A 26,130-nucleotide genomic window follows, 5' to 3' on the forward strand; every position below is an offset into this window, starting at 1 on the left:
CGTGTGTCTTTTTCAAACTAGGCTCCTGCATTCTTAGGGTACATTGCTGGGAGTGGAATTCCTGGGTCAAATGGTATTTGTACTTTTCTGTTTTTTGAGGAACCTCCATACTGCTTTCCACAATGGTTGAACTGAGATGTACATGCCCACCAGCAGTGTCGCAGGGTTCCCCTTTCTCCACATCCTCGCCACCGTCTGTTGTTGTGTGTCTTCCCGATGGTGGCCGTCCTGACTGGTGTGAGGTGATATCTCATGGTGGTGGTTTTAATTTGCATTTCTCTGATGATCGTAGCGATGTGGAGCATCTTTCCGTGTGCCTGCTGGCCACCTGAATTTCTTCTTTGGAGAAGTGTCTGTTCAGATCCTCTGCCCATGTTTTAATTGGATTATTTGCTTTTTGTGTGTGGAGGTGCGTGGGCACTTCATACTTATTTTAGATGTCATCAACCCCTTATCGGATATGCCATCTTTGAATCTGTCCTCCCATGCTGTCGGATGTCTTTGTTCTACTGATGGTGCTTAAACAGAATCCTATACCCCCTGCCATCTCGTTCCAATTCTGAGTCAATTATTTTTTTTTTTTTTTTTTTTCCCCCCCTCAGAACACCAACCCGCCAAGAAAACTGGAACGAAGAGGAGAAGATGTGATACGGGAACATCGAGCCTAAACTGAGAGGTGAGATGGTGGAGACTGGTAGTAAGTATCTTTCCATGTGCTGCTTTCAAGGTTCACGGGGAAAAAAGGTTGCCACGGAGGTAAGGCCCGGGATGTGGACGTCACCTGGTATCGGTGGAGCCACCTAGCCACTAGCCATTAACGGGAAGGCTAGCGTGCGGCACTGTTATTTCCTGCGGAGTTACACGTGCGGCGTCCCCCCGTTGCAGTTCGGTCAGGCCCCGTGTGGGACTGCCCTGGCACTGGCCGGGGTGGATCTGAGAGCTGTGCCCGTTCCTGCTGGGCTGCCCCAGCATCCCTCTCAGAACAAGGCCTCCAAAGTGCTCCTGGGAGAGAGACAGAGAGAGAGAGAGAGACAGAGAGAGAGAATTATGCCCAAGAGACAGGGGCAACTTTTTGCTGGAGCTCCATGAGCATGTTTCTGATTTTTATGTTGAGATCCCTCTCACAAAGATGGATCGAGTCCAGTTACCAGGTTCCTTTGGCTTTGACGTTTCGTATTTGTAGGTGGCGCCCTGTACAGCGCCCAGAAGCTTTTCCCTCTGGAGCTGCTCAGCCCTTGGGGTGATGGCAGGCAGGGGTCACGGGGGCGGCGCTGGTGCCCGCGGGAGGGAAGAGGTCTTTCCCGCTTCCCGGCCGCAGTGCCTGTGTCCACCGCCAGGGCCAGTTTGCGGAGCACGCAGGGAGAAGCCTCTGTGCTTTGCACCCGTGGCTGCCGTAGGTGGGGCCGTCCTGTCGCTGGCCTGGCGCGATGGAGGGGGGCAGCCGGTTTGCGAGCCGGTGCTGGCGGGGGAGGAAGGTGCAGCAGGCCGCCGTGTTGTGTTATCAGTCACATCACGGTGGGGGGCTTTGGAGCTACGTAGGCAGCCAGGGTGGGTGGAGCGCCCGGAGCTCCTAAAAGTTCCCCCACCTGCTGGGCAGAGTGCACCCGGACAGTTTTGCGCACCTGTGCTTTCTCCCGAGCGGCAAGCTCTGTGCAACCCTTGCCCCTTTAGCAGCTCTCTCGCTGTTAGGAAGTCTCTCAGACTGCCCGCCTTTCTTTCATCCCACAGCAGCCGGATGTGGATCCCTGTGTTGGCGCGAGTGGCAGGAACCTCAAGTCTCTCCAAGTGCTCCGCCTGTCTTTGCTTTCCAACCCCACCGGTCCTCCAGAGCATCACGTGAGGTAGGTCCGTGCTCCCAGAGCAGATCTCCAGGGCTGGGTGTTCAGCAGCCCTAGGCCTCCACCCGCCTCCCCGTTTCCGTTTCTCTTCCTCCCTCCGGTGAGCTCGGGTGCGGGAAGGGCCTGCCGGGTCCCTCCGGATCACGGCTTTGGTACGTCACCCTTCACCTTGAGGTGACGGCCTGCCGCGGCAGCCTCCTCTCCTGCTTCTCTTCCAGGATCTGGTGTAGTTGTTGTATTTCCACACTGTATGAATGTACGCATGTATGTGGTTTTCGGAGGAGGTTTCTGCCTCCCCTCTCACACTGCCTGCCGTCTTTAATCCCACCAAGCCATCTTTAATTTTTTTTTTTTTTTCTTTTTCAGTTTCAGTTTCACTTGGATAGGGTACCTTTTCCCACCCCTTCAACTTGTAGTTTGTCTGTGTGCTTGGATCTCAAGTGAGCCTCCTGTAAGGGAGCACGTAGGCGGTCTTGAGTTTTCATCCATTCATTCAACCCTGTGTCTTTTGTTTGGAGCATTTAAAGTCTTTCCCTTTACTGTGATAATTGATAGCTGTGTCCTTATGGCACTTCTTCAACTTGATTTCTGTCTCCTTTTCGCTTGTAGTTCTTCTCTGTGCTTTCATCGTTGCTCTCCTGGTTATGAGCGATAGGTTTGTTGAGTATTATGCTTTCTTACCTGTCTGTCTTGTCTGTCTGTCTGTCTGTCTGTCTGTCTGTCTATCTGTCTATCTTATCTATCTGATCTCTCTACTCTCATCTATCTACTGTCATCTCTGTGTCTATCTATCCAAACTATCTAATCTACCACCTATCTGTCTGTTATCTGTCATCTATATGTATCTATATCAATGTGGCTATCTAACCTATATGTATCTATATCATCTATCTAGTCTGTCATCTTATCAATCTATCTACCTGTCATCTATCTATGTGTATCTATAGGTGTCTGTCTAATCTGTCCACCTGATCTATCATGTATCATCTATCTAATCTGTCTGTCTGCCTAGTCTGTCTAATCTCTCTATATGTATCTATATGGTCTATGTAACCTATCATTCTATCTCATCTGTCAGTCTGATCTAATCTATCCATCTATCTCATGTATCTGTCTCAATCTATCTATGTGTTTATTTATTTTGTCCATTTTTGTCAACGTACCGTCACTAGGCGCGCAGTCATTCCTCTGTCTCCTTCTCAGTCTTGATTCCTTGTGTTTGTTTCTGTGAGTTAGCTATGTCTTTGGGTCTTGAGAGGAGTGGCCGTGGGTTGGAACACCTGGGTAGGTGGCCCGAGTCCGCTGGGTGTAGATGGCCGGCTGGACTCTCTAACCAGTGCGGGCTGGGGCCCTCCGGGTGCTCTGCCCTGGGGCTGGCCCTGCCGGGGCGGCTGCGTGAGCTGCGGGGCAGATCCGAGGCCCCACACAGGGAGCACCCCGGCCGGCCTGCTGGGGCCGAGGCAGGTGCACGCCCAGTAGTAGGTCTGTGTGCCTGCGCGCCGATGTCACCTGGGTGGCCCTGCTTGGCCGCCCATCTCCAGAGAGCATGTGTAGTCGCAGGTTCAGTGAGCCGCCTTCTTGGGGACACGCGGGGCTGGTGTGGGCTAGTGGCCCGTGGGCTTGCTGAGGTGGCAGGCCAGCTAGCTCGCGGGGAAACTGCTCCCCTCTGTTGTCAAGGTGGAGGTGGAGTTTCAGTGCATTTAGGCATTTAGATGTGAGTGAGGTCTATCTGAAATGGAATAGTAGCATTTAGAGCTGTGTTTTCTGTTGGTGTGGAAAGGGTGCTGAGCATAAAGAGTTGGGTGGCGGTGGCAGGAATTCGAGGAATGTTGATGTCCTTGCATTTATTTATGTTCTGTTAAGGGAAGTGATTCTGAAGTAACTTTTTACTCATGTATGAAGGTGGTGCGTAAGGGTCACCCCACGTCAGTCATGGTGAGATGAAGTGAGGTGGTAGAATTAAAGCCTGTACCCCTTGGCCTTATACGTAGGAGACGCACCGTGGGTGCTCTTTGCTGCTCTCCTGTCCTGGCTTATTGCCTTAACTAACGTGATGGTTCAGAGTGGTCCCAGCGAGATTTCCAGCAAAATCTTTCTACAATTGCATAGAAACACTTGGGATATCTATATCCCCAGAGGCTAGTGGAAAAGTTTACTCTTTCTGGTCACTGTTTGCAAGTTGTTCGCTCTATCGCGCATTTCTTTGTTACTTTTAGACCGATAGGGGCAGTGATACACGCACGCGCGCGCGCGCGCACACACACACACACACACACACACACACACAGAATTAAACATGTTTAAGAACCAAAATGAAAAGAGTGGTTTTCTGTGTCACAGCAGGGATTCCCTAGCCTGCGGCGAGCTCAGAGCAGTGGCAGAGAAGAGGGAAGGGGCCTCGTTAGCCAACCCGGTCTCCCTCCTCTGGACTTGCCTCCCCCTGGGCTGTCATCCCTTAAACGCTCAGCACGCAGGCCTCGCGTGGAGCACGCACAGTCATAAAACGCGGCTACTTCCACATCCCGGTCACTGGGGCATGGGGCATGTTACATTGTTCGGTGTGGCTCAAAGCGTTATCACTCGTGTATGTGAGTTCTTCCTCTGTAGCAGAGTGAAAGAGTAAAGACAGCCAGAGGCATATTAGCAAGAACAGGGTTTAGTGGGAAAATACAATACACCCACACAGATCTGGGAAAGACTTTCTTTAATGGATAGCAGGGAGGATAGGAAGCGCCAACAAAAGGACATGGGCCTTGTACGGGGCTGGGGGAGACCGGTAGACGGCCGCAAGGGTGGCGGCGTGTCCAGCGCGTCACCGTCGTCGGGGGTAGGGCTGAGCCCGGCGGTTGTGCCACGTGTGGCATCGGGCCGGTGGGGACCGGAAGATGGCCCGCAGGGGCGCAGTGGTGCGCATAGGCGCGCCGGCCGTGTCAGAGTCGGGCCCCGGGCCGGCGGCCCACGGCGGCGGCGTGGTGTCCATGGGCTGGCCGGCCGTGTCAGAGTCCGGCCCCAGGGCGGCGGCGGCCCACGGCGGCGGCGTGGTGTCCATGGGCTGGCCGGCCGTGTCAGAGTCCGGCCCCAGGGCGGCGGCGGCCCACGGCGGCGGCGTGGTGTCCATGGGCTGGCCGGCCGTGTCAGAGTCCGGCCCCAGGGCGGCGGCGGCCCACGGCGGCGGCGTGGTGTCCATGGGCTCGCCGGCCGTGTCAGAGTCCGGCCCCAGGGCGGCGGCGGCCCACGGCGGCGGCGTGGTGTCCATGGGCTCGCCGGCCGTGTCAGAGTCCGGCCCCAGGGCGGCGGCGGCCCACGGCGGCGGCGTGGTGTCCATGGGCTCGCCGGCCGAGTCAGAGTCCGGCCCCAGGGCGGCGGCGGCCCACGGCGGCGGCGTGGTGTCCATGGGCTCGCCGGCCGAGTCAGAGTCCCGCCCCAGGGCGGCGGCGGCCCACGGCGGCGGCGTGGTGTCCATGGGCTCGCCGGCCGTGTCAGAGTCCGGCCCCAGGGCGGCGGCGGCCCACGGCGGCGGCGTGGTGTCCATGGGCTCGCCGGCCGTGTCAGAGTCCGGCCCCAGGGCGGCGGCGGCCCACGGCGGCGGCGTGGTGTCCATGGGCTCGCCGGCCGTGTCAGAGTCCGGCCCCAGGGCGGCGGCGGCCCACGGCGGCGGCGTGGTGTCCATGGGCTCGCCGGCCGTGTCAGAGTCCGGCCCCAGGGCGGCGGTGGCCCACGGGGGCGGCATGGTGTTCAGAGGCTCGCCCTCCGCGTCAGAGTCCGGCCCCAGCGGTGTGGTGTCCATAGGTCCTTCGTTTGAGACAGGCATGAGAATAGGGTACGAAGCTAGGGAGAGCTTCCAACTCCTCCTCAGACCTCCTCAGCGCGCACGGAGCTGCCCAGCTAGGGCAGCCTCTGATAGGTCAGCCAGGGGACGCATCACAGAGCAGCCGCCCGGGCAACCGTGATGTCACCCAGGGGGGAGGGGAGCCCCCACTGCCGTGAGCACACCAGCCCCACCCAGAGGAGACCCTGGCCCAGTGTCACAGGGCGTGGGCCCCACGCCAGCCCCAGTAGTGTCCCCAGCCCTCCCGCCCCCCCCCCCGGGACTGCCGGCCGAGGGCCGTGCAGGTGTCAGGGCCAGCCAGACCACCACGCAGACCATTCAGGGCCGCAGTGCTCACGTCTGTCAGAGCTACGCCCGCCCGGGTGTCGCCTCTGCACGCGCTTGGGACCCGGGGCGCGGCGGCCAATGCTGTGCCCCCGCGGTCCCTGAGGCCGGGGCTGCCGGGGCGCCGCCCGCCCTCGCCCTGGGCCTTCCCATCTTCTCTGGGAGGCCTGGAGCCAGACATGCTTCCTCCGCCATGGCCAGCCAGGCGGGTGACAGATTCCGAGGAGGGGACCGTCCGCGTGACTTCCCTTTCTAGCTAGCGGGCAGGTTCTTTCTTCGCTTCCCGGAAAGCGTAGGTCAGGGACCACCAGGTTTCAGCATAGCAACATTCCACGTTCTCACTGAGCCTGGCGGCCCAGATTTTTCTCTTTGGTCTCGTTTTGGGGCCTGTGTCTGGTATACGAGTAACACAACACAGTAAACTGGGAAACACTTTTTATTTTCTTACTGTCATTTTCTTATGTTTATTCATTTTGTTATCCTTAATCTACAGTTACATGAAGAACATTATGTTTCCTCGACTCCCCCCTTCACCAAGTCCCCCCCCACAAACCCCGTGACAGTCACTGTCCATCAGTGTAGTAGGATGCTGTAGAATCACTACTTGTCTGCTCTGTGTCGCACAGTCCTCCCTGTGCGCGCCCCCCTCCAACCCCGCCCCACATTATACATGCTAATAATCGTATGGCCCCCTTTCTTTTTCCCCACCGTTATCCCTCCCTTCCCACCCATCCTCCCCAGTCCCTTTCCCTTTGTGAGCTGTTAGTCCATTCTTGGGTTCTGTGATTCTGCTGCTGTTTTGTTCCTTCAGTTTCTCTTTGTTCTTATACTCCACATATGAGTGAAATCACTTGGTACTTGTCTTTCTCCGCCTGGCTTATTTCACTGAGCATAGTCATAATACCCTCTAGCTCCATCCGTGTTGTTGCCAACGGTAGGATTTGTTTTCTTCTTATGGCTGAGTGATACTCCATTGTGTATAGTATGTACCACGTCTTCTTTACCCATTCATCTGCTGCTGATGGACACTTAGGTTGCTTCCATTTCTCGGCCCTTGTAAATAGCGCTGCGATAAGCATAGGGGTGCATCTGTCTTTTTCAAACTGGGCTGCTGCACTCTTAGGGTAAATTCCTAGAAGTGGAATTCCCGGGTCAAGTGGTATTTCTATTTTGAGCTTCCTGAGGAACCTCCATACTGCTTTCCACAATGGTTGAGCTGAGATGTCCATTCCCACCAGCAGTGTCGGAGGGTTCCCCTTTCTCCACATCCTCGCCACCGTCTGTTGTTGTGTGTCTTCCCCATGGTGGCCATCCTGACTGGTGTGAGGTGATACCTCATGGTGGTTTTAATTTGCATTTCTCTGAGGATTGGCGGTGTGGAGGATCTTTTCATGTGCCTGTTGGCCACCTCGATTTCTTCTTTGGAGAAGTGTCTGTTCAGATCCTCTGCCTATTTTTTAATGGGATTATTTGCTTTTCTTGTTTGTTGAGGTGCGTGAGCTCCTCTTTATGTATTTTGGATGTCAACCCTTTATCGGATCTGTCATTGATGAATATATTCTCGCATATACTTTAGGGTACCTTTTTGTTCTATTGAGGGTGTCCTTTGCTGTACAGAAGCTCTTCAGCTTGATGTAGTCCCACCAGTTCATTTCTGCTCTTGTTTCCCTTGCCCGGGGAGGTTATGTTCTTGAAGAAGTCGCTCATGTTTATGTCCAGGAGATTTGTGCCTATATGTTCTTTCCTGAGAGTTTTATGGTTTCATGACTCACATTCAGGTCTTGGATCCATTTCGAATTTACTCTTCTGTATGGGGTTAGACAGTGATCCAGTTTCATTCTCTTACGTGTAGCTGTCCAGTTTTGCCAGCACCGTCTGTTGAAGAGAGTGTCATTTCCCCATTGTATGTCCCTGGCTCCCTCATCATATATTAATTGACCACATATGTTTGGGTTAATGTCTGGAGTCTCTTATTCTGTTCCACCCGTCTGTGGCTCTGTTCTAGTGCCAGGAGCAAACTGTCTTGATCAAGACTGTGGCTTTGTAGTAGAGCTTGATGTTGGGGAGCGAGATACCGCACCCACCCACACACACACACACCACACACACACACACAGACCACACACACACACACACACACCACAGACACACACACACCACACACACACACCACACACACACACACACACACACACACACACACACACACACACACACACAGAGACATGCTTTCTTCTTCCTTCTCAGGATTGCTTTGGCTATTCGGGATCTTTGGCGTTTCCATATGAATTTTTGAACTATTTGTTCCAGTACGTGGAAGAATGCTGTTGGTGATTTGATAGGGACTGCATCCGATCTGTGGATTGCTTTGGGCAGGATGGCCATTCTGACGATATTAATTCTTCCTAGCCAAGAGCGTGGGATGAGTTTCCATTTGTTAGCGTCCTCTTTAATTTCTCTTAAGAGTGTCTTATAGTTTTCAGGGTATAGGTCTTTCGCTTCCTTGGTTAGGTTTATTCCTAGGTATTTTATTCTTTTTGATGCAGTTGTGAATGGAATTGTTTTCCTGATTTCCCTCTCCTTTGGTTCATTGTTAGTGTACAGGAAAGCCGCAGATTTCTGTGTGTTGGTTTTGTGTCCCGCAGCTCTGCTGTATTCCGGTTATCAGTTCTAGCAGTTTTGGAGTGGAGTCTTCAGGGTTTCCTTACGTACAGTATCGTGTCATCTGCAGATGGTGACCGCCTAGCTGCTTCTTTACCAGTCTGGATTCCTTGTATTTCTTTGTCTGGTCTAATTGCCGTGGCTGGGATCCCCGGGACTGTGTTGAATAGCGGTGGGGAGAGTGGGCACCCCTGTCTCGTTCCCCGTCTCAGAGGAACGGCTTTCAGCCTCTCGCTGTTGAGTATGACGTTGGCTGTGGGTTTGTCATATACGGCCTTTATTAGGTTGAGGTGCTCGCCCTGTATACCCATTTGGCTGAGAGTTTTTATCGTGAATGGATGTTGCATTTTGTCGGATGCTTTTTCAGCATCTGTGGAGATGATCATGTGGTTTTTGTCTTTCTTTCTGTTTATGTGGTGGATGGTGTGGATGGATTTTCGAATGCTGTCACCATCCTTGCATCCCTGGGATGATTCCCACTTGATCAGGGTGTTTGATCCCCTTGATGTATTTTTGAATTTGGTTTGCTAATATTTTGTTCATTTCCTAGGTATTCTTGCTCCTCATCCGCAGTTCCTGAAAATCCTTCTGAGCCACGACTGTCCAATGGGTGTCTTGTTAGGTTAATGCAGAGGCTTTGGGGCCCTAGCCCAGGGTAGAGGCTGGTCGCCAGGGGCACCAGGCTTGTGGTTAGCGGGTGGGAACTTGCAGCCCCCAGCCCCCAGGGAAGGAAGAGGAAAGGGATGAGGGCTGGAGGTTGAATCAGCAATGGCCAGCGATTTAGTCAGCCATGACTCTGCAGTGAAGCCCTCACAGAACCCTATGAGAAGAGCACAGCTCTCTCTCTCATCTCCTGCTTCTCTGTCAGAGCTTCCATGCTTGGGGAACCAGGTCGCCTGCACATGCCACCATGCCAGGCCCCAAGTCCCGGGAGGATAGAAGCTCCTTTACTTGGGACCTTGCCGTGTGTGCGCGTGCGTGTGCGTGTGAAGCGCGCGCGTGCGCTGCTGTGTCCTTTATGATACTCTTTGTTAAACTGGTAAACGTGTTTTCCTGAGCTGCTGAGGCACCCTAGCGACTTGGGCAGTACCTAAGGGGGAGGTCGTTGGAACTTCCAATCCTAGCCTGTATGTAGGTGGGAAGCACAAGCTAATTGCATGGGCCTGGCAACCGGGCTCTGGAGTTGGGGGTGGAGGGCAGTCTTGAGGATAGAAACCTTACCCTGGGGAATCTTGTGCTGCGTCCAGGCAGATGTCATCAGAGTTGAGAGTTCTCAGAAACCCTGCTGGTGTTGGAGAATTGCTTGGTGGTGTATGCATTGGGAACAGGTCCGGTATCCTGAAGGGAGTTCCACTGCTGTGTATGAAAAAGAACGCTGGGTCATGTGGTACCGCTATGGATATTTTTAGGAACCTCCACACTGTTTCCCATAGTAGCTGCACCAATTTACATGGTCACCAACAGTGCACGAGGGTTCCCTTTGTCCACTTCCTCATCAACGCTTGTTATTTCTTGTTTTGCTTCTTTTGTTTTTTTTTTTTTCTCTTCTTTTGGTACTAGCCATTCTGACTGGTGTGAGGTGATAGCTCGTTGTGATTTTTGCGTGTGTGTGACCGTTAATGTACAATTACATGAGCAACATGGTTACTGGACTCCCCCTCCCACTATCTTATCAAGTCCCCCCCACCCCTTACCCCATTACAGTCACTGTCCTTCGGCGTCGTAAGACGCTGTGGAATCCCTACCTGTCTTCTCTGTGTTATGCTGCCTTCCCCGGGCCCCGGCACCCCCGCCGCCCCACCCCCTACGTTATGTGTGCGAGCCGTAATGCCTCTTTTTCCCCACTTATCCCTCCCTCCCCACCCATCCTCCCCAGTCCCTTTCCCTTTGGTAACTGTTAGTCCACTCTTGGGTTCTGTGAGTCTGCTGCTGTTTTGTTCCTTCAGTTTCTGCTTTGTTCTTTTACTCCACAGATGAGTGAAGTCATCTGATGCTTGTCTTTCTCCATCCTGCTCATTTCACTGAGCATAATACCCTCTAGCTCCATCCGTGTTGTCGCAAACGGTAGGATTTCTTTTCTTCTTACGGCTGAATAATATTCCATCTTGCGTATGTACCACCTCTTCTTTATCCATCCGCCTACTGACGGACACTCACGTTGCTTCCATTTCTTGGCTATTGTGCGTAGTGCTGTGATAGACATAGGGGTGCGTGTGTCTTTTTCAAACTAGGCTCCTGCATTCTTAGGGTACATTGCTGGGAGTGGAATTCCTGGGTCAAATGGTATTTGTACTTTTCTGTTTTTTGAGGAACCTCCATACTGCTTTCCACAATGGTTGAACTGAGATGTACATGCCCACCAGCAGTGTCGCAGGGTTCCCCTTTCTCCACATCCTCGCCACCGTCTGTTGTTGTGTGTCTTCCCGATGGTGGCCGTCCTGACTGGTGTGAGGTGATATCTCATGGTGGTGGTTTTAATTTGCATTTCTCTGATGATCGTAGCGATGTGGAGCATCTTTCCGTGTGCCTGCTGGCCACCTGAATTTCTTCTTTGGAGAAGTGTCTGTTCAGATCCTCTGCCCATGTTTTAATTGGATTATTTGCTTTTTGTGTGTGGAGGTGCGTGGGCACTTCATACTTATTTTAGATGTCATCAACCCCTTATCGGATATGCCATCTTTGAATCTGTCCTCCCATGCTGTCGGATGTCTTTGTTCTACTGATGGTGCTTAAACAGAATCCTATACCCCCTGCCATCTCGTTCCAATTCTGAGTCAATTATTTTTTTTTTTTTTTTTTTTCCCCCCCTCAGAACACCAACCCGCCAAGAAAACTGGAACGAAGAGGAGAAGATGTGATACGGGAACATCGAGCCTAAACTGAGAGGTGAGATGGTGGAGACTGGTAGTAAGTATCTTTCCATGTGCTGCTTTCAAGGTTCACGGGGAAAAAAGGTTGCCACGGAGGTAAGGCCCGGGATGTGGACGTCACCTGGTATCGGTGGAGCCACCTAGCCACTAGCCATTAACGGGAAGGCTAGCGTGCGGCACTGTTATTTCCTGCGGAGTTACACGTGCGGCGTCCCCCCGTTGCAGTTCGGTCAGGCCCCGTGTGGGACTGCCCTGGCACTGGCCGGGGTGGATCTGAGAGCTGTGCCCGTTCCTGCTGGGCTGCCCCAGCATCCCTCTCAGAACAAGGCCTCCAAAGTGCTCCTGGGAGAGAGACAGAGAGAGAGAGAGAGACAGAGAGAGAGAATTATGCCCAAGAGACAGGGGCAACTTTTTGCTGGAGCTCCATGAGCATGTTTCTGATTTTTATGTTGAGATCCCTCTCACAAAGATGGATCGAGTCCAGTTACCAGGTTCCTTTGGCTTTGACGTTTCGTATTTGTAGGTGGCGCCCTGTACAGCGCCCAGAAGCTTTTCCCTCTGGAGCTGCTCAGCCCTTGGGGTGATGGCAGGCAGGGGTCACGGGGGCGGCGCTGGTGCCCGCGGGAGGGAAGAGGTCTTTCCCGCTTCCCGGCCGCAGTGCCTGTGTCCACCGCCAGGGCCAGTTTGCGGAGCACGCAGGGAGAAGCCTCTGTGCTTTGCACCCGTGGCTGCCGTAGGTGGGGCCGTCCTGTCGCTGGCCTGGCGCGATGGAGGGGGGCAGCCGGTTTGCGAGCCGGTGCTGGCGGGGGAGGAAGGTGCAGCAGGCCGCCGTGTTGTGTTATCAGTCACATCACGGTGGGGGGCTTTGGAGCTACGTAGGCAGCCAGGGTGGGTGGAGCGCCCGGAGCTCCTAAAAGTTCCCCCACCTGCTGGGCAGAGTGCACCCGGACAGTTTTGCGCACCTGTGCTTTCTCCCGAGCGGCAAGCTCTGTGCAACCCTTGCCCCTTTAGCAGCTCTCTCGCTGTTAGGAAGTCTCTCAGACTGCCCGCCTTTCTTTCATCCCACAGCAGCCGGATGTGGATCCCTGTGTTGGCGCGAGTGGCAGGAACCTCAAGTCTCTCCAAGTGCTCCGCCTGTCTTTGCTTTCCAACCCCACCGGTCCTCCAGAGCATCACGTGAGGTAGGTCCGTGCTCCCAGAGCAGATCTCCAGGGCTGGGTGTTCAGCAGCCCTAGGCCTCCACCCGCCTCCCCGTTTCCGTTTCTCTTCCTCCCTCCGGTGAGCTCGGGTGCGGGAAGGGCCTGCCGGGTCCCTCCGGATCACGGCTTTGGTACGTCACCCTTCACCTTGAGGTGACGGCCTGCCGCGGCAGCCTCCTCTCCTGCTTCTCTTCCAGGATCTGGTGTAGTTGTTGTATTTCCACACTGTATGAATGTACGCATGTATGTGGTTTTCGGAGGAGGTTTCTGCCTCCCCTCTCACACTGCCTGCCGTCTTTAATCCCACCAAGCCATCTTTAATTTTTTTTTTTTTTTCTTTTTCAGTTTCAGTTTCACTTGGATAGGGTACCTTTTCCCACCCCTTCAACTTGTAGTTTGTCTGTGTGCTTGGATCTCAAGTGAGCCTCCTGTAAGGGAGCACGTAGGCGGTCTTGAGTTTTCATCCATTCATTCAACCCTGTGTCTTTTGTTTGGAGCATTTAAAGTCTTTCCCTTTACTGTGATAATTGATAGCTGTGTCCTTATGGCACTTCTTCAACTTGATTTCTGTCTCCTTTTCGCTTGTAGTTCTTCTCTGTGCTTTCATCGTTGCTCTCCTGGTTATGAGCGATAGGTTTGTTGAGTATTATGCTTTCTTACCTGTCTGTCTTGTCTGTCTGTCTGTCTGTCTGTCTGTCTGTCTATCTGTCTATCTTATCTATCTGATCTCTCTACTCTCATCTATCTACTGTCATCTCTGTGTCTATCTATCCAAACTATCTAATCTACCACCTATCTGTCTGTTATCTGTCATCTATATGTATCTATATCAATGTGGCTATCTAACCTATATGTATCTATATCATCTATCTAGTCTGTCATCTTATCAATCTATCTACCTGTCATCTATCTATGTGTATCTATAGGTGTCTGTCTAATCTGTCCACCTGATCTATCATGTATCATCTATCTAATCTGTCTGTCTGCCTAGTCTGTCTAATCTCTCTATATGTATCTATATGGTCTATGTAACCTATCATTCTATCTCATCTGTCAGTCTGATCTAATCTATCCATCTATCTCATGTATCTGTCTCAATCTATCTATGTGTTTATTTATTTTGTCCATTTTTGTCAACGTACCGTCACTAGGCGCGCAGTCATTCCTCTGTCTCCTTCTCAGTCTTGATTCCTTGTGTTTGTTTCTGTGAGTTAGCTGTGTCTTTGGGTCTTGAGAGGAGTGGCCGTGGGTTGGAACACCTGGGTAGGTGGCCCGAGTCCGCTGGGTGTAGATGGCCGGCTGGACTCTCTAACCAGTGCGGGCTGGGGCCCTCCGGGTGCTCTGCCCTGGGGCTGGCCCTGCCGGGGCGGCTGCGTGAGCTGCGGGGCAGATCCGAGGCCCCACACAGGGAGCACCCCGGCCGGCCTGCTGGGGCCGAGGCAGGTGCACGCCCAGTAGTAGGTCTGTGTGCCTGCGCGCCGATGTCACCTGGGTGGCCCTGCTTGGCCGCCCATCTCCAGAGAGCATGTGTAGTCGCAGGTTCAGTGAGCCGCCTTCTTGGGGACACGCGGGGCTGGTGTGGGCTAGTGGCCCGTGGGCTTGCTGAGGTGGCAGGCCAGCTAGCTCGCGGGGAAACTGCTCCCCTCTGTTGTCAAGGTGGAGGTGGAGTTTCAGTGCATTTAGGCATTTAGATGTGAGTGAGGTCTATCTGAAATGGAATAGTAGCATTTAGAGCTGTGTTTTCTGTTGGTGTGGAAAGGGTGCTGAGCATAAAGAGTTGGGTGGCGGTGGCAGGAATTCGAGGAATGTTGATGTCCTTGCATTTATTTATGTTCTGTTAAGGGAAGTGATTCTGAAGTAACTTTTTACTCATGTATGAAGGTGGTGCGTAAGGGTCACCCCACGTCAGTCATGGTGAGATGAAGTGAGGTGGTAGAATTAAAGCCTGTACCCCTTGGCCTTATACGTAGGAGACGCACCGTGGGTGCTCTTTGCTGCTCTCCTGTCCTGGCTTATTGCCTTAACTAACGTGATGGTTCAGAGTGGTCCCAGCGAGATTTCCAGCAAAATCTTTCTACAATTGCATAGAAACACTTGGGATATCTATATCCCCAGAGGCTAGTGGAAAAGTTTACTCTTTCTGGTCACTGTTTGCAAGTTGTTCGCTCTATCGCGCATTTCTTTGTTACTTTTAGACCGATAGGGGCAGTGATACACGCACGCGCGCGCGCGCGCACACACACACACACACACACACACACACACAGAATTAAACATGTTTAAGAACCAAAATGAAAAGAGTGGTTTTCTGTGTCACAGCAGGGATTCCCTAGCCTGCGGCGAGCTCAGAGCAGTGGCAGAGAAGAGGGAAGGGGCCTCGTTAGCCAACCCGGTCTCCCTCCTCTGGACTTGCCTCCCCCTGGGCTGTCATCCCTTAAACGCTCAGCACGCAGGCCTCGCGTGGAGCACGCACAGTCATAAAACGCGGCTACTTCCACATCCCGGTCACTGGGGCGTGGGGCATGTTACATTGTTCGGTGTGGCTCAAAGCGTTATCACTCGTGTATGTGAGTTCTTCCTCTGTAGCAGAGTGAAAGAGTAAAGACAGCCAGAGGCATATTAGCAAGAACAGGGTTTAGTGGGAAAATACAATACACCCACACAGATCTGGGAAAGACTTTCTTTAATGGATAGCAGGGAGGATAGGAAGCGCCAACAAAAGGACATGGGCCTTGTACGGGGCTGGGGGAGACCGGTAGACGGCCGCAAGGGTGGCGGCGTGTCCAGCGCGTCACCGTCGTCGGGGGTAGGGCTGAGCCCGGCGGTTGTGCCACGTGTGGCATCGGGCCGGTGGGGACCGGAAGATGGCCCGCAGGGGCGCAGTGGTGCGCATAGGCGCGCCGGCCGTGTCAGAGTCGGGCCCCGGGCCGGCGGCCCACGGCGGCGGCGTGGTGTCCATGGGCTGGCCGGCCGTGTCAGAGTCCGGCCCCAGGGCGGCGGCGGCCCACGGCGGCGGCGTGGTGTCCATGGGCTGGCCGGCCGTGTCAGAGTCCGGCCCCAGGGCGGCGGCGGCCCACGGCGGCGGCGTGGTGTCCATGGGCTCGCCGGCCGTGTCAGAGTCCGGCCCCAGGGCGGCGGCGGCCCACGGCGGCGGCGTGGTGTCCATGGGCTCGCCGGCCGAGTCAGAGTCCCGCCCCAGGGCGGCGGCGGCCCACGGCGGCGGCGTGGTGTCCATGGGCTCGCCGGCCGTGTCAGAGTCCGGCCCCAGGGCGGCGGCGGCCCACGGCGGCGGCGTGGTGTCCATGGGCTCGCCGGCCGTGTCAGAGTCCGGCCCCAGGGCGGCGGCGGCCCACGGCGGCGGCGTGGTGTCCATGGGCTCGCCGGCCGTGTCAGAGTCCGGCCCCAGGGCGGCGGCGGCCCACGGCGGCGGCGTGGTGTCCATGGGCTCGCCGGCCGTGTCAGAGTCCGGCCCCAGGGCGGCGGTGGCCCACGGGGGCGGCATGGTGTTCAGAGGCTCGCCCTCCGCGTCAGAGTCCGGCCCCAGCGGTGTGGTGTCCATAGGTCCTTCGTTTGAGACAGGCATGAGAATAGGGTACGAAGCTAGGGAGAGCTTCCAACTCCTCCTCAGACCTCCTCAGCGCGCACGGAGCTGCCCAGCTAGGGCAGCCTCTGATAGGTCAGCCAGGGGACGCATCACAGAGCAGCCGCCCGGGCAACCGTGATGTCACCCAGGGGGGAGGGGAGCCCCCACTGCCGTGAGCACACCAGCCCCACCCAGAGGAGACCCTGGCCCAGTGTCACAGGGCGTGGGCCCCACGCCAGCCCCAGTAGTGTCCCCAGCCCTCCCGCCCCCCCCCCCGGGACTGCCGGCCGAGGGCCGTGCAGGTGTCAGGGCCAGCCAGACCACCACGCAGACCATTCAGGGCCGCAGTGCTCACGTCTGTCAGAGCTACGCCCGCCCGGGTGTCGCCTCTGCACGCGCTTGGGACCCGGGGCGCGGCGGCCAATGCTGTGCCCCCGCGGTCCCTGAGGCCGGGGCTGCCGGGGCGCCGCCCGCCCTCGCCCTGGGCCTTCCCATCTTCTCTGGGAGGCCTGGAGCCAGACATGCTTCCTCCGCCATGGCCAGCCAGGCGGGTGACAGATTCCGAGGAGGGGACCGTCCGCGTGACTTCCCTTTCTAGCTAGCGGGCAGGTTCTTTCTTCGCTTCCCGGAAAGCGTAGGTCAGGGACCACCAGGTTTCAGCATAGCAACATTCCACGTTCTCACTGAGCCTGGCGGCCCAGATTTTTCTCTTTGGTCTCGTTTTGGGGCCTGTGTCTGGTATACGAGTAACACAACACAGTAAACTGGGAAACACTTTTTATTTTCTTACTGTCATTTTCTTATGTTTATTCATTTTGTTATCCTTAATCTACAGTTACATGAAGAACATTATGTTTCCTCGACTCCCCCCTTCACCAAGTCCCCCCCCACAAACCCCGTGACAGTCACTGTCCATCAGTGTAGTAGGATGCTGTAGAATCACTACTTGTCTGCTCTGTGTCGCACAGTCCTCCCTGTGCGCGCCCCCCTCCAACCCCGCCCCACATTATACATGCTAATAATCGTATGGCCCCCTTTCTTTTTCCCCACCGTTATCCCTCCCTTCCCACCCATCCTCCCCAGTCCCTTTCCCTTTGTGAGCTGTTAGTCCATTCTTGGGTTCTGTGATTCTGCTGCTGTTTTGTTCCTTCAGTTTCTCTTTGTTCTTATACTCCACATATGAGTGAAATCACTTGGTACTTGTCTTTCTCCGCCTGGCTTATTTCACTGAGCATAGTCATAATACCCTCTAGCTCCATCCGTGTTGTTGCCAACGGTAGGATTTGTTTTCTTCTTATGGCTGAGTGATACTCCATTGTGTATAGTATGTACCACGTCTTCTTTACCCATTCATCTGCTGCTGATGGACACTTAGGTTGCTTCCATTTCTCGGCCCTTGTAAATAGCGCTGCGATAAGCATAGGGGTGCATCTGTCTTTTTCAAACTGGGCTGCTGCACTCTTAGGGTAAATTCCTAGAAGTGGAATTCCCGGGTCAAGTGGTATTTCTATTTTGAGCTTCCTGAGGAACCTCCATACTGCTTTCCACAATGGTTGAGCTGAGATGTCCATTCCCACCAGCAGTGTCGGAGGGTTCCCCTTTCTCCACATCCTCGCCACCGTCTGTTGTTGTGTGTCTTCCCCATGGTGGCCATCCTGACTGGTGTGAGGTGATACCTCATGGTGGTTTTAATTTGCATTTCTCTGAGGATTGGCGGTGTGGAGGATCTTTTCATGTGCCTGTTGGCCACCTCGATTTCTTCTTTGGAGAAGTGTCTGTTCAGATCCTCTGCCTATTTTTTAATGGGATTATTTGCTTTTCTTGTTTGTTGAGGTACGTGAGCTCCTCTTTATGTATTTTGGATGTCAACCCTTTATCGGATCTGTCATTGATGAATATATTCTCGCATATACTTTAGGGTACCTTTTTGTTCTATTGAGGGTGTCCTTTGCTGTACAGAAGCTCTTCAGCTTGATGTAGTCCCACCAGTTCATTTCTGCTCTTGTTTCCCTTGCCCGGGGAGGTTATGTTCTTGAAGAAGTCGCTCATGTTTATGTCCAGGAGATTTGTGCCTATATGTTCTTTCCTGAGAGTTTTATGGTTTCATGACTCACATTCAGGTCTTGGATCCATTTCGAATTTACTCTTCTGTATGGGGTTAGACAGTGATCCAGTTTCATTCTCTTACGTGTAGCTGTCCAGTTTTGCCAGCACCGTCTGTTGAAGAGAGTGTCATTTCCCCATTGTATGTCCCTGGCTCCCTCATCATATATTAATTGACCACATATGTTTGGGTTAATGTCTGGAGTCTCTTATTCTGTTCCACCCGTCTGTGGCTCTGTTCTAGTGCCAGGAGCAAACTGTCTTGATCAAGACTGTGGCTTTGTAGTAGAGCTTGATGTTGGGGAGCGAGATACCGCACCCACCCACACACACACACACCACACACACACACACAGACCACACACACACACACACACACCACAGACACACACACACCACACACACACACCACACACACACACACACACACACACACACACACACACACACACACACACACAGAGACATGCTTTCTTCTTCCTTCTCAGGATTGCTTTGGCTATTCGGGATCTTTGGCGTTTCCATATGAATTTTTGAACTATTTGTTCCAGTACGTGGAAGAATGCTGTTGGTGATTTGATAGGGACTGCATCCGATCTGTGGATTGCTTTGGGCAGGATGGCCATTCTGACGATATTAATTCTTCCTAGCCAAGAGCGTGGGATGAGTTTCCATTTGTTAGCGTCCTCTTTAATTTCTCTTAAGAGTGTCTTATAGTTTTCAGGGTATAGGTCTTTCGCTTCCTTGGTTAGGTTTATTCCTAGGTATTTTATTCTTTTTGATGCAGTTGTGAATGGAATTGTTTTCCTGATTTCCCTCTCCTTTGGTTCATTGTTAGTGTACAGGAAAGCCGCAGATTTCTGTGTGTTGGTTTTGTGTCCCGCAGCTCTGCTGTATTCCGGTTATCAGTTCTAGCAGTTTTGGAGTGGAGTCTTCAGGGTTTCCTTACGTACAGTATCGTGTCATCTGCAGATGGTGACCGCCTAGCTGCTTCTTTACCAGTCTGGATTCCTTGTATTTCTTTGTCTGGTCTAATTGCCGTGGCTGGGATCCCCGGGACTGTGTTGAATAGCGGTGGGGAGAGTGGGCACCCCTGTCTCGTTCCCCGTCTCAGAGGAACGGCTTTCAGCCTCTCGCTGTTGAGTATGACGTTGGCTGTGGGTTTGTCATATACGGCCTTTATTAGGTTGAGGTGCTCGCCCTGTATACCCATTTGGCTGAGAGTTTTTATCGTGAATGGATGTTGCATTTTGTCGGATGCTTTTTCAGCATCTGTGGAGATGATCATGTGGTTTTTGTCTTTCTTTCTGTTTATGTGGTGGATGGTGTGGATGGATTTTCGAATGCTGTCACCATCCTTGCATCCCTGGGATGATTCCCACTTGATCAGGGTGTTTGATCCCCTTGATGTATTTTTGAATTTGGTTTGCTAATATTTTGTTCATTTCCTAGGTATTCTTGCTCCTCATCCGCAGTTCCTGAAAATCCTTCTGAGCCACGACTGTCCAATGGGTGTCTTGTTAGGTTAATGCAGAGGCTTTGGGGCCCTAGCCCAGGGTAGAGGCTGGTCGCCAGGGGCACCAGGCTTGTGGTTAGCGGGTGGGAACTTGCAGCCCCCAGCCCCCAGGGAAGGAAGAGGAAAGGGATGAGGGCTGGAGGTTGAATCAGCAATGGCCAGCGATTTAGTCAGCCATGACTCTGCAGTGAAGCCCTCACAGAACCCTATGAGAAGAGCACAGCTCTCTCTCTCATCTCCTGCTTCTCTGTCAGAGCTTCCATGCTTGGGGAACCAGGTCGCCTGCACATGCCACCATGCCAGGCCCCAAGTCCCGGGAGGATAGAAGCTCCTTTACTTGGGACCTTGCCGTGTGTGCGCGTGCGTGTGCGTGTGAAGCGCGCGCGTGCGCTGCTGTGTCCTTTATGATACTCTTTGTTAAACTGGTAAACGTGTTTTCCTGAGCTGCTGAGGCACCCTAGCGACTTGGGCAGTACCTAAGGGGGAGGTCGTTGGAACTTCCAATCCTAGCCTGTATGTAGGTGGGAAGCACAAGCTAATTGCATGGGCCTGGCAACCGGGCTCTGGAGTTGGGGGTGGAGGGCAGTCTTGAGGATAGAAACCTTACCCTGGGGAATCTTGTGCTGCGTCCAGGCAGATGTCATCAGAGTTGAGAGTTCTCAGAAACCCTGCTGGTGTTGGAGAATTGCTTGGTGGTGTATGCATTGGGAACAGGTCCGGTATCCTGAAGGGAGTTCCACTGCTGTGTATGAAAAAGAACGCTGGGTCATGTGGTACCGCTATGGATATTTTTAGGAACCTCCACACTGTTTCCCATAGTAGCTGCACCAATTTACATGGTCACCAACAGTGCACGAGGGTTCCCTTTGTCCACTTCCTCATCAACGCTTGTTATTTCTTGTTTTGCTTCTTTTGTTTTTTTTTTTTTCTCTTCTTTTGGTACTAGCCATTCTGACTGGTGTGAGGTGATAGCTCGTTGTGATTTTTGCGTGTGTGTGACCGTTAATGTACAATTACATGAGCAACATGGTTACTGGACTCCCCCTCCCACTATCTTATCAAGTCCCCCCCACCCCTTACCCCATTACAGTCACTGTCCTTCGGCGTCGTAAGACGCTGTGGAATCCCTACCTGTCTTCTCTGTGTTATGCTGCCTTCCCCGGGCCCCGGCACCCCCGCCGCCCCACCCCCTACGTTATGTGTGCGAGCCGTAATGCCTCTTTTTCCCCACTTATCCCTCCCTCCCCACCCATCCTCCCCAGTCCCTTTCCCTTTGGTAACTGTTAGTCCACTCTTGGGTTCTGTGAGTCTGCTGCTGTTTTGTTCCTTCAGTTTCTGCTTTGTTCTTTTACTCCACAGATGAGTGAAGTCATCTGATGCTTGTCTTTCTCCATCCTGCTCATTTCACTGAGCATAATACCCTCTAGCTCCATCCGTGTTGTCGCAAACGGTAGGATTTCTTTTCTTCTTACGGCTGAATAATATTCCATCTTGCGTATGTACCACCTCTTCTTTATCCATCCGCCTACTGACGGACACTCACGTTGCTTCCATTTCTTGGCTATTGTGCGTAGTGCTGTGATAGACATAGGGGTGCGTGTGTCTTTTTCAAACTAGGCTCCTGCATTCTTAGGGTACATTGCTGGGAGTGGAATTCCTGGGTCAAATGGTATTTGTACTTTTCTGTTTTTTGAGGAACCTCCATACTGCTTTCCACAATGGTTGAACTGAGATGTACATGCCCACCAGCAGTGTCGCAGGGTTCCCCTTTCTCCACATCCTCGCCACCGTCTGTTGTTGTGTGTCTTCCCGATGGTGGCCGTCCTGACTGGTGTGAGGTGATATCTCATGGTGGTGGTTTTAATTTGCATTTCTCTGATGATCGTAGCGATGTGGAGCATCTTTCCGTGTGCCTGCTGGCCACCTGAATTTCTTCTTTGGAGAAGTGTCTGTTCAGATCCTCTGCCCATGTTTTAATTGGATTATTTGCTTTTTGTGTGTGGAGGTGCGTGGGCACTTCATACTTATTTTAGATGTCATCAACCCCTTATCGGATATGCCATCTTTGAATCTGTCCTCCCATGCTGTCGGATGTCTTTGTTCTACTGATGGTGCTTAAACAGAATCCTATACCCCCTGCCATCTCGTTCCAATTCTGAGTCAATTATTTTTTTTTTTTTTTTTTTCCCCCCCTCAGAACACCAACCCGCCAAGAAAACTGGAACGAAGAGGAGAAGATGTGATACGGGAACATCGAGCCTAAACTGAGAGGTGAGATGGTGGAGACTGGTAGTAAGTATCTTTCCATGTGCTGCTTTCAAGGTTCACGGGGAAAAAAGGTTGCCACGGAGGTAAGGCCCGGGATGTGGACGTCACCTGGTATCGGTGGAGCCACCTAGCCACTAGCCATTAACGGGAAGGCTAGCGTGCGGCACTGTTATTTCCTGCGGAGTTACACGTGCGGCGTCCCCCCGTTGCAGTTCGGTCAGGCCCCGTGTGGGACTGCCCTGGCACTGGCCGGGGTGGATCTGAGAGCTGTGCCCGTTCCTGCTGGGCTGCCCCAGCATCCCTCTCAGAACAAGGCCTCCAAAGTGCTCCTGGGAGAGAGACAGAGAGAGAGAGAGAGACAGAGAGAGAGAATTATGCCCAAGAGACAGGGGCAACTTTTTGCTGGAGCTCCATGAGCATGTTTCTGATTTTTATGTTGAGATCCCTCTCACAAAGATGGATCGAGTCCAGTTACCAGGTTCCTTTGGCTTTGACGTTTCGTATTTGTAGGTGGCGCCCTGTACAGCGCCCAGAAGCTTTTCCCTCTGGAGCTGCTCAGCCCTTGGGGTGATGGCAGGCAGGGGTCACGGGGGCGGCGCTGGTGCCCGCGGGAGGGAAGAGGTCTTTCCCGCTTCCCGGCCGCAGTGCCTGTGTCCACCGCCAGGGCCAGTTTGCGGAGCACGCAGGGAGAAGCCTCTGTGCTTTGCACCCGTGGCTGCCGTAGGTGGGGCCGTCCTGTCGCTGGCCTGGCGCGATGGAGGGGGGCAGCCGGTTTGCGAGCCGGTGCTGGCGGGGGAGGAAGGTGCAGCAGGCCGCCGTGTTGTGTTATCAGTCACATCACGGTGGGGGGCTTTGGAGCTACGTAGGCAGCCAGGGTGGGTGGAGCGCCCGGAGCTCCTAAAAGTTCCCCCACCTGCTGGGCAGAGTGCACCCGGACAGTTTTGCGCACCTGTGCTTTCTCCCGAGCGGCAAGCTCTGTGCAACCCTTGCCCCTTTAGCAGCTCTCTCGCTGTTAGGAAGTCTCTCAGACTGCCCGCCTTTCTTTCATCCCACAGCAGCCGGATGTGGATCCCTGTGTTGGCGCGAGTGGCAGGAACCTCAAGTCTCTCCAAGTGCTCCGCCTGTCTTTGCTTTCCAACCCCACCGGTCCTCCAGAGCATCACGTGAGGTAGGTCCGTGCTCCCAGAGCAGATCTCCAGGGCTGGGTGTTCAGCAGCCCTAGGCCTCCACCCGCCTCCCCGTTTCCGTTTCTCTTCCTCCCTCCGGTGAGCTCGGGTGCGGGAAGGGCCTGCCGGGTCCCTCCGGATCACGGCTTTGGTACGTCACCCTTCACCTTGAGGTGACGGCCTGCCGCGGCAGCCTCCTCTCCTGCTTCTCTTCCAGGATCTGGTGTAGTTGTTGTATTTCCACACTGTATGAATGTACGCATGTATGTGGTTTTCGGAGGAGGTTTCTGCCTCCCCTCTCACACTGCCTGCCGTCTTTAATCCCACCAAGCCATCTTTAATTTTTTTTTTTTTTTCTTTTTCAGTTTCAGTTTCACTTGGATAGGGTACCTTTTCCCACCCCTTCAACTTGTAGTTTGTCTGTGTGCTTGGATCTCAAGTGAGCCTCCTGTAAGGGAGCACGTAGGCGGTCTTGAGTTTTCATCCATTCATTCAACACTGTGTCTTTTGTTTGGAGCATTTAAAGTCTTTCCCTTTACTGTGATAATTGATAGCTGTGTCCTTATGGCACTTCTTCAACTTGATTTCTGTCTCCTTTTCGCTTGTAGTTCTTCTCTGTGCTTTCATCGTTGCTCTCCTGGTTATGAGCGATAGGTTTGTTGAGTATTATGCTTTCTTACCTGTCTGTCTTGTCTGTCTGTCTGTCTGTCTGTCTGTCTGTCTATCTGTCTATCTTATCTATCTGATCTCTCTACTCTCATCTATCTACTGTCATCTCTGTGTCTATCTATCCAAACTATCTAATCTACCACCTATCTGTCTGTTATCTGTCATCTATATGTATCTATATCAATGTGGCTATCTAACCTATATGTATCTATATCATCTATCTAGTCTGTCATCTTATCAATCTATCTACCTGTCATCTATCTATGTGTATCTATAGGTGTCTGTCTAATCTGTCCACCTGATCTATCATGTATCATCTATCTAATCTGTCTGTCTGCCTAGTCTGTCTAATCTCTCTATATGTATCTATATGGTCTATGTAACCTATCATTCTATCTCATCTGTCAGTCTGATCTAATCTATCCATCTATCTCATGTATCTGTCTCAATCTATCTATGTGTTTATTTATTTTGTCCATTTTTGTCAACGTACCGTCACTAGGCGCGCAGTCATTCCTCTGTCTCCTTCTCAGTCTTGATTCCTTGTGTTTGTTTCTGTGAGTTAGCTATGTCTTTGGGTCTTGAGAGGAGTGGCCGTGGGTTGGAACACCTGGGTAGGTGGCCCGAGTCCGCTGGGTGTAGATGGCCGGCTGGACTCTCTAACCAGTGCGGGCTGGGGCCCTCCGGGTGCTCTGCCCTGGGGCTGGCCCTGCCGGGGCGGCTGCGTGAGCTGCGGGGCAGATCCGAGGCCCCACACAGGGAGCACCCCGGCCGGCCTGCTGGGGCCGAGGCAGGTGCACGCCCAGTAGTAGGTCTGTGTGCCTGCGCGCCGATGTCACCTGGGTGGCCCTGCTTGGCCGCCCATCTCCAGAGAGCATGTGTAGTCGCAGGTTCAGTGAGCCGCCTTCTTGGGGACACGCGGGGCTGGTGTGGGCTAGTGGCCCGTGGGCTTGCTGAGGTGGCAGGCCAGCTAGCTCGCGGGGAAACTGCTCCCCTCTGTTGTCAAGGTGGAGGTGGAGTTTCAGTGCATTTAGGCATTTAGATGTGAGTGAGGTCTATCTGAAATGGAATAGTAGCATTTAGAGCTGTGTTTTCTGTTGGTGTGGAAAGGGTGCTGAGCATAAAGAGTTGGGTGGCGGTGGCAGGAATTCGAGGAATGTTGATGTCCTTGCATTTATTTATGTTCTGTTAAGGGAAGTGATTCTGAAGTAACTTTTTACTCATGTATGAAGGTGGTGCGTAAGGGTCACCCCACGTCAGTCATGGTGAGATGAAGTGAGGTGGTAGAATTAAAGCCTGTACCCCTTGGCCTTATACGTAGGAGACGCACCGTGGGTGCTCTTTGCTGCTCTCCTGTCCTGGCTTATTGCCTTAACTAACGTGATGGTTCAGAGTGGTCCCAGCGAGATTTCCAGCAAAATCTTTCTACAATTGCATAGAAACACTTGGGATATCTATATCCCCAGAGGCTAGTGGAAAAGTTTACTCTTTCTGGTCACTGTTTGCAAGTTGTTCGCTCTATCGCGCATTTCTTTGTTACTTTTAGACCGATAGGGGCAGTGATACACGCACGCGCGCGCGCGCGCACACACACACACACACACACACACACACACAGAATTAAACATGTTTAAGAACCAAAATGAAAAGAGTGGTTTTCTGTGTCACAGCAGGGATTCCCTAGCCTGCGGCGAGCTCAGAGCAGTGGCAGAGAAGAGGGAAGGGGCCTCGTTAGCCAACCCGGTCTCCCTCCTCTGGACTTGCCTCCCCCTGGGCTGTCATCCCTTAAACGCTCAGCACGCAGGCCTCGCGTGGAGCACGCACAGTCATAAAACGCGGCTACTTCCACATCCCGGTCACTGGGGCGTGGGGCATGTTACATTGTTCGGTGTGGCTCAAAGCGTTATCACTCGTGTATGTGAGTTCTTCCTCTGTAGCAGAGTGAAAGAGTAAAGACAGCCAGAGGCATATTAGCAAAAACAGGGTTTAGTGGGAAAATACAATACACCCACACAGATCTGGGAAAGACTTTCTTTAATGGATAGCAGGGAGGATAGGAAGCGCCAACAAAAGGACATGGGCCTTGTACGGGGCTGGGGGAGAC

This window comes from Manis pentadactyla, chromosome 12, assembly GCF_030020395.1.
Source record: "Manis pentadactyla isolate mManPen7 chromosome 12, mManPen7.hap1, whole genome shotgun sequence".
NCBI classification, from domain to species: Eukaryota; Metazoa; Chordata; class Mammalia; order Pholidota; family Manidae; genus Manis; species Manis pentadactyla.